This window comes from Tachyglossus aculeatus, chromosome X1, assembly GCF_015852505.1.
Source record: "Tachyglossus aculeatus isolate mTacAcu1 chromosome X1, mTacAcu1.pri, whole genome shotgun sequence".
Taxonomy (NCBI): Eukaryota; Metazoa; Chordata; class Mammalia; order Monotremata; family Tachyglossidae; genus Tachyglossus; species Tachyglossus aculeatus.
In genome coordinates, this window is record NC_052101.1 from 131,680,202 (window position 1) to 131,688,643 (window position 8,442).

The window sequence follows — 8,442 nt, forward strand, 5'->3', positions numbered from 1 at the left end:
GTTCAAGCATATTTACCGAGCACCTACTGTGTGCAGAGCACTGTACTAAACACTTGGAAAGTACAATTCAGCAACAAAGAGAGACAGTCCCTGCCCACAATGGGCTCACAGTCTAGAAGGGGGGAGCCAGACTTCACGTAAACAGGCATCAATATAAATAAATAGAATTAGATATATATATATATATATATATATATACACACATCAAAACAAGTAAACAGGCATCAATAGCATCAATATAAATAAATAGAATTAGATATATATATATATATATACACATCAAAACAAGTAAACAGGCATTAATATAAATAAATAGAATTATAGATAGTCCCAGAGAAGTGAAGCGACTTACCCAAGGCCACACACCCATGTGCTTAGTCCAGTGCTCCGCACACAGTAAGCGCTCCATAAATACCATGGACTGATCGACTGATCGATTGCTCTGCATGGTCAGTCCCAAGGGTCAGGGGGATGTATAGTAGCCTTTCCCTGCTTTGAAAATTCAGTTACGGGCAAAGAGGACAAGCCGGGTGAGGCAGCAAGGTGGAAACCCTAGGTGGTGAGGAGAAAGGAGAAAGGGCACACTTGTTTTTTCTTAATTCAAAAAAAAAGTCCAACAATCACCAGGATATTTTGGGCTTCAAATAGCCTTTGATTTCCTTTGTTCAGACATGAGTTCGGCTATTGCTCCAGATATTTCAGTGGACGGATTTTGGCACGCAAGAGCAAGGAATGGGAGGATGATGATGTTCCTGAAATATGAAGATATTTAAGGTCTCAATCATTTGGATGATTGGCGTAGGTAGATTCATGCTTTGCCCAGTGAAGAAGTGAACTGTTCACTAGTGTACTAGTGATGATATTGCTTGATATGTCCCAAGCACTGTATTAAACACTGGAATAGAGGCAGGGGGATCGGATTGGAACTACCCTGCCATTGTAACCTATCGCCTTCATGGTGAGACTCTTCATAGAAGAAGCTGCAGAGAAGCAGAGAAGCAGCGTGGCTCAGTGGAAAGAGCCCGGGCTTTGGAGTCAGAGGTCATGGGTTCAAACCCTGACAGCCAATTGTCAGCTGTGTGACTTTGGGCAAGTCGCTTCACTTCTCTGGGCCTCAGTTCCCTCATCTGGAAAATGGGGATTAAGACTGTGAGCCCCCCATGGGACAACCTGATCACCTTGTAACCTCCCCAGCCCTTAGAACAGTGCTTTGCACATAGTAAGTGCTTAATAAATGCCATTATTATTATTCACATTATTTATGATGCAAACTGGCACAATGTTTATGTCCCAGAATCAATCAGTCAGTCGATCGATCAATCGATGGTATTTATTGAGCACTTATTGTGTGTGCAGAGCACTGTATGAAGTGCTTGGAGAGTACAATAGAGTTGGTAGACACATTCCCTGCCCACAAGAAGCAGCGTGGCTCAGTGGAAAGAGCCCGGGCTTTGGAGTCAGAGTTCATGGGTTCAAATCCCGGCTCCGCCAGCTGTCAGCTGTGTGACTTTGGGCAAGTCACTTCGCTTCTCTGTGCCTCAGTTACCTCATCTGTAAAATGGGGATGAAGACTGCGAGCCCCCCCGTGGGACAACCTGATCACCTTGTAACCTCCCCAGCCCTTAGAACAGTGCTTTGCACATAGTAAGCGCTTAATAAATGCCATTATTATTATGATTCATATTATTTATGATGCAAACTGGCACAATGTTCATGTCCCAGAATCAATCAGTCAATCGATCAGTCAATCGGTGTTATTTATTGAACACTTATTGTGTGTGCAGAGCCCCCCATGGGACAACCTGATCACCTTGTAACCTCCCCGGCGCTTAGAACAGTGCTTTGCACATAGTAAGCGCTTAATAAATGCCATAATTATTATGATTCATATTATTTATGATGCAAAACTGGCACAATGTTCATGTCCCAGAATCAATCAGTCAGTCAATCGATGGTATTTACTGAGCACTTATTGTGTGTGCAGAGCCCCCCGTGGGACAACCTGATCACCTTGTAACCTCCCCGGCGCTTAGAACAGTGCTTTGCACATAGTAAGCGCTTAATAAATGCCATTACTCTAATTATTATTACAATCTAGAGGGGGAGACAGGCATTATAATAAATGGAGACATTACAGCTGTGGACATAAGTGCTGTGAGGCTGACATTGGGGTCAAATCCGAATGCAAGGGTGACACAGATGGGAGAGGGAGTAGGGGAAATAAGGGCTTAGTTGGGGAAAGTCTCTGCTCTGCAGGGGCCTGGGAAGTTGGATGGTCACGTAATTAGGTCCCACAGAATCCTCTGGGACCTCACCTTAGTGCAAACGGAGGGAGTTTTAGCTTGGATATGGAAGCATAGGTCGGAAACGTGATGTTATTTTTTTAAAAAAATGATCTGGGCCAGGCCAGTGAAAATCCTGGACTCTCATTCATTCATACAATCGTATCTATTGAGCGCTTACTGTGTGCAGAGCACTGTACGACTCTCCCGGCTAAGCCGGGACGTCTCGTCAACCTGTCCTAGTCAATACAGCATCACCTGAACATCTCTGCACACAGTTGAATTCACAAGGCTGTCTGTCGCTTTGCTTTCTCGGATCTCATGCATTTTTATGAAATAAAACATATTTTCAGATATGTTGAGCCCGTTGCTGGGTAGGAATTGTCTCTGTTGCTGAACTGTACTTTCCAAGCGCTTAGTACAGTGCTCTGCACACAGTAAGTGCTCGATAAATACGATCGAATGAAAGAATGAATGATCTTTCACATATACCATTTGGAAACAGCTATGGCAGTGGGGTGAATATATAATAATAATAATGATGGCATTTATTAAGTGCTTACTATGTGCAAAGCACTTTTCTAAACACTGGGGAGGTTACAAGGAGATCAGGTTGTCCCACGGGGGGCTTACAGTCTTAATCCCCATTTTACAGATGAGGGAACTGAGGCCCAGAGAAGAGAAGTGACTTGCCCAATGTCACACAGCTGACAATTGGCAAACCTAAAATTCGAACCCAGGACCCCTGACTCCAAAGCCCGTGCTCTTTCCACTGAGACGAAACCTATTGGGTTTTTGCATTTACACTGCATAAATCTTAAAAATCATAGACTCCCTGTTTGGGCTACATTGTTTCGCTTTCAAAAATATTCGCTGCCGTTCATATCGGCTCTGATTTCTGCACTGGTCCTTATTTCCTCAAATAGCTTCGTTAATAACAGAGTTTCTATCCAGTCCTATTGGAGAAACAAATCAACTGAGTTAAGAGAATCAGAAAAAATAAGATGCCGGTAATCCAAATCAGGATCAGCCAAACAATGGAGACCATCTCAAGCGGTGAATTAAGTGATGATGGAAGAGAAGATGTAATGGCTTAAAACTATCATTGACGAGGCAGGGACATATTTTCTAGAAGTCAGTTAGACTCTAAGCACCCTGAAGGCAGGAATCGATCTGATATCTGTTATCTCTTATCTCTTATCTGTTATCTCTTCCACTCTCCCAAATGCTTAGTACAGTAATATAGGAAGTGCTCAATGAGTAGTATTGGTTTGTAAATAGTTTTTGTCTCTCTGTTCACCTATTAGAATGTCAGCTCGCTGAGGGCAGGCAATGGGTATCTCGCACCTGTTGGAATCCTGATAATTATGGTATTTGTTCAGCGCTTACTACGTGCCAGGCACTGCTCTAAGCGCTGGGGTGGATACAAGCAAATCAGATTGGATACAGTCCCTGTCCCATGTGGGGCTCACAGTCTCAATCCCCATTTTACAGATAATAAAAATAATAATAATGGTATTTGTTAAACGCTTACTATATGCAAAGCACTGCTTTAAGCGCAGGGGAGGTAACAAGGTGATCAGGTTGTCCCACGGGGGGCTCACAGTTTAAATCCCCATTTTCCAGATGAGGTAACTGAGGCACAGAGAAGTGAAGTGACTTGCCCAAAGTCACACGGCTGACAAGTGGCGGTGCCGGGATTTGAACCGATGACCAGAAACTGAGGCCCAGAGAAGTGAGGTGACTTGCCCAAAGTCACACAGCTGACAAGTGGCGGAGCCGGGATTTGAACCGATGACCAGAAACTGAGGCCCAGAGAAGTGAGGTGACTTGCCCAAAGTCACACAGCATTAGAGTTCCTGGCCCTCAGTAGGTGCTAAATAAAGAGGTGATGTGACCATGGTATGCTTAGTACAGTGCTCTGCATAGTAATAAATGCTCAAAAAATATGATTGATCAGTCGATTATGCGGGTGTACGGACAGTCACCATCAGAGAGATGTCAACGTTGGACCTTAGTTCAGTGCTTAGTAAGTGCTTAATACAGTGCTCTGCACACAGTAAGCCCTCAATAAATACGATTGAATGAATGAATGAATGAATGAATGGAGATAAAGGGAAACTTGTGCTAGGTAAAGTGAACAGTGACAGCTTGGAAATCAGTGGCATTTACTGAGCGCTTACTGGGGCAGAGCACTGTACTAAGTGCTTGGGAAAGTACAATATAACCAGTTTGGTGGACCCGCTCTCTGCTCACGAAGAGCTCACGGTTTAGAGGGAAAGATTCATTCATTCATTCATTCAATCGTATTTATTGAGCGCTTACTGTGTGCAGAGCACTGTACTAAACGCTTGGAAAGTACAAGTCGGCAACATATAGAGACGGTCCCTACCCAACAACGGGCTCACAGTCTAGAAGGGGGAGACGGGCAACAAGACAAAGCATGTAGACAGGTGTCAAAACGGTAGGGAGCCCGAGGAAAGGTTTTTAGAACAGAAGTGGATGTCTTCCCTAGTGCTGTTTAACAGACGGATGCAAGGGTTATATGTTGCCAACTTGTACTTCCCAAGCGCTTAGTACAGTCCTCTGCACACAGTAAGCGCTCAGTAAATATGATTTAAAAAAAAGGGTAATCAGGTTGTCCCACGTGGGGCTCACACTTTTAATCCCATTTTCCAGACGAGGTAACTGAGGCACAGAGAAGTTAAAGTGGCTTTTCCAGGGTCACACAGGAGACAAATGGAGGAGGCAGGTTTAGAACCCACGTCCTCTGACTCCCAAGCCCGGGCTCTTTCCACTAAGCCACGCTGCTTCTCTGATGGTAAGTGCTTAACAAATACCATAAAAAAAGAGGGAATCGTGTACTTGAAATTGAAGATCTTTGCCCTACCTTAGAAATGAGAATAGCTATGTGGAGAGCTGGTATTTATTAATAATTATTATGGTATTTGTTAAGTGCTTACTTTGTGCCAAGCACAGTTCTAAGTGCTGGGGTAGATACAGGGTAATCGGGTTGTCCCCCGTGGGGCTCACTTTTAATCCCCATTTTCCAGATGAGGTAACTGAGGCACAGAGAAGTTAAGTGGCTTTTCCAGGGTCACACAGCACACAGGTGGTGGAGCTGGGATTATTAGAACCTGACTCCCAAACCCGTGCTCTTTCCACTAAGCCACGCTGCTCCTCGCTTACTATGATTAAGCACTTACTACGCACCAGGCACTGTACTAAGCACTGGGGTGGATACAAACTAATCAGGTTGGGCCCAGTCCCTGTCCCACATGGGGCTCACAGTCTTAATCCCCATTTTACAGGTGAGGCAACTGAGGCCCAGAAAAGTGAAGTGACTTGCCCAAGGTCATACAGCAGACAGGTGGGTTCAGTTCCCCTTACCTGTATATATGTTTGTACATATTTATTACTCTATTTTACTTGTACATATTTATTCTATTTATTTTATTTTGTTAATATGTTTTGTTTTGTCGTCTGTCTCCCCCTTCTAGACTGTGAGCCCGCTGTTGGGTAGGGACCGTCTCTCTATGTTGCCAACTTGGACTTCCCAAGCGCTTAGTACAGTGCTCTGCACACAGTAAGCGCTCAATAAATACGACTGAATGAATGAATGTCACCAAGGTGAGCCCGGGCCAGGTGAGCAAAGGGGGCTACAGGGTTGGGGGGCAAGAAAGAATCTGTTCCCCATTGATAGGGGAGTCTCTTCTCTCAGGAATAGCACACCCACACACAGACCGTCACATTTATTCCCTTTCTCTCCCCGACCCCCAAGAAGAAGATCAATCAATCAATCAATCAATCGTATTGAAGAAGATGCAGACATTGAGCCCATATTTCATTCATTCATTCATTCATTCATTCATTCATCGTATTTATTGAGCACTTACTGTGTGCAGAGCACTGTACTAAGTGCTTGGGAAGTACAATTTGGCAACATACAGAGATGGTCCCTACCCAACAACAATGGGCTCACAGTCTAGAAGGGGGAGCTGCCTGCCATCTAGGCCATCTAGGCCATCATCATCATCATCAATCGTATTTATTGAGCGCTTACTATGTGCAGAGCACTGTACTAAGCGCTTGGGAAGTACAAATTGGCAACATATAGAGACAGTCCCTACCCAACAGTGGGCTCACAGTCTAAAAGGGGCTCACAGGGCAGATAGTAATAATAATAATAATGGCATTTATTAAGCACTTACTATATGCAAAGCACTGTTCTAAGTGCTGGGGAGGTTACAAAGCGATCAGGTTGTCCCAAGAGGCTCACAGTCTTAATCCCCATTTTACAGATGAGATACCTTGAAACTACCCACCTACAGCTCCAGCTGAATCAGGGATGACTCCCTTTTTCAGACTGTCCCCTGAATTCCGACTGTTGCCAGGCCACCGCCGGACTTGTCATGGTGTCTTCCCCAGCGTCAGCGTCCTCCCGAAACCCCACCCGCTCCAGGAGACCTTCCCTGATTGTTTCTCTTCTCCCCAGGACGCCTCGCCCCAACTATCACCTCAGCACCCATTCAATCACAGCCTCTCCCCCCCCACCCCCACGAGCATTTGGGTGCAGAATGATTCATTCAATCGTATTTATTGAGCGCTTACTGTGTGCGGTTCAGAAGAGCATACCAACCCCACAAGCAAGGAGAGGCTCTCTCTATCAGCCGCACCATCTTGAAAAGCTGTCTATGTAGCGCCATTTATAAGGAGCAGCTTGCCCCCATAATGCCAGTATTTTCGATTTCAAACAGCATCTGCTAATAGTTGCTTGGGGCACACCCAATTTCCCTATATTCTCCACAGAACAACATCTATGTTGAATGACACCAAACCTCCACCATCAGTTTGAATTCTTGCATGATTCAGATCCTAAAACCTTGGTCCAATCAATCAGTCATATTTTTGAGCACATACTCTGTGCAGAGCATAATAATAATAATAATGATGGCATCTATTAAGCACTTACTCTGTGCAAAGCACTGTTCTAAGTGCTGGGGAGGCTACGGAGTGATCAGGTCGTCCCACGGAGGGCTCACAGTCAATCCCCATTTTACAGATGAGGTAACTGAGGCAAAGAGAAGTTAAGTGACTTGCCCGAAGTCGCACAGCTGGCATTTGGTGGAGCCTGGATTTGAACCCGTGACCACTGACTCCAAAGCCAATGCTCTTTCCACTGAGCCACGCTGCTTCTCTTATTAAACTAAGCGCTTGGGCGAGTACATTATAACAGAATGGGTAGTCATGTTTCCTGCCCACAAGGAGCTTATGGTCTAGAGGGGAAGACAGACATTAAATAAAATACAGATGTGGACATAAGTGCTGAGGATTGGGTGAATATCAGGAACTAAAGGGTGCAGATTTATTCATTCACTCATTCAATCGTATTTATTGAGCGCTTACTGTGTGCAGAGCACTGTACTAAGCGCTTGGGAAGTACAAGTTGGCAATATATAGAGACGGTCCCTACCCAACAACGGGCTCACGGTCTAGAAGGGGGAGACAGACAACAAAACAAAACATGTAGACAGGTGTCAAAATCATCAGAACAAATAGAATTATAGCTATATCCAAGTGCATAGGCAGTGCAGAAGGGAGAGGGAGTAGGGGAGATGAAATTGTATGGATTCTTGGACAGTCAGAGCAATAATGGAGCACCTTGGAAAAATACTCAACTCCTCTAAAGTCACTGGAACATTTCAGAGCTGAAAGGACATTCCAATATTTGGGACCGCTGACAGAACGGTCAGACTCATTGTGGAGTTCTTTAGGCATCCATGGAGTTCGAGATTTGATTTGTCTTCCCAGAAAGGAGGGAAGCAGGGAGTTCTCTTATCCTTAGCTATTCACACTCACTGGGGTGGCCACCATCTTTGGCCTGGGCAACTTTGGAAAATAATTCTCTGGACTATCTACCACCCAGGTTAGGTCAGGAGTTGATTGAGACAAGGTGCAAAAACCATTATTATTACCATTATTATTACTGTTATTATGATCCTGAGTCTTGTGAATATACCTATACCTGTTTGTGGGAGTCTTTCCATTTCCCTGAGATAGCGGGGGTAGCTGCAGAACACCCTGTTTTTCTTGGGAAGTAAGTGCTTAACAAACACCTCAATATTATTATCATTATTATCATTACTATTTTTATTATTAA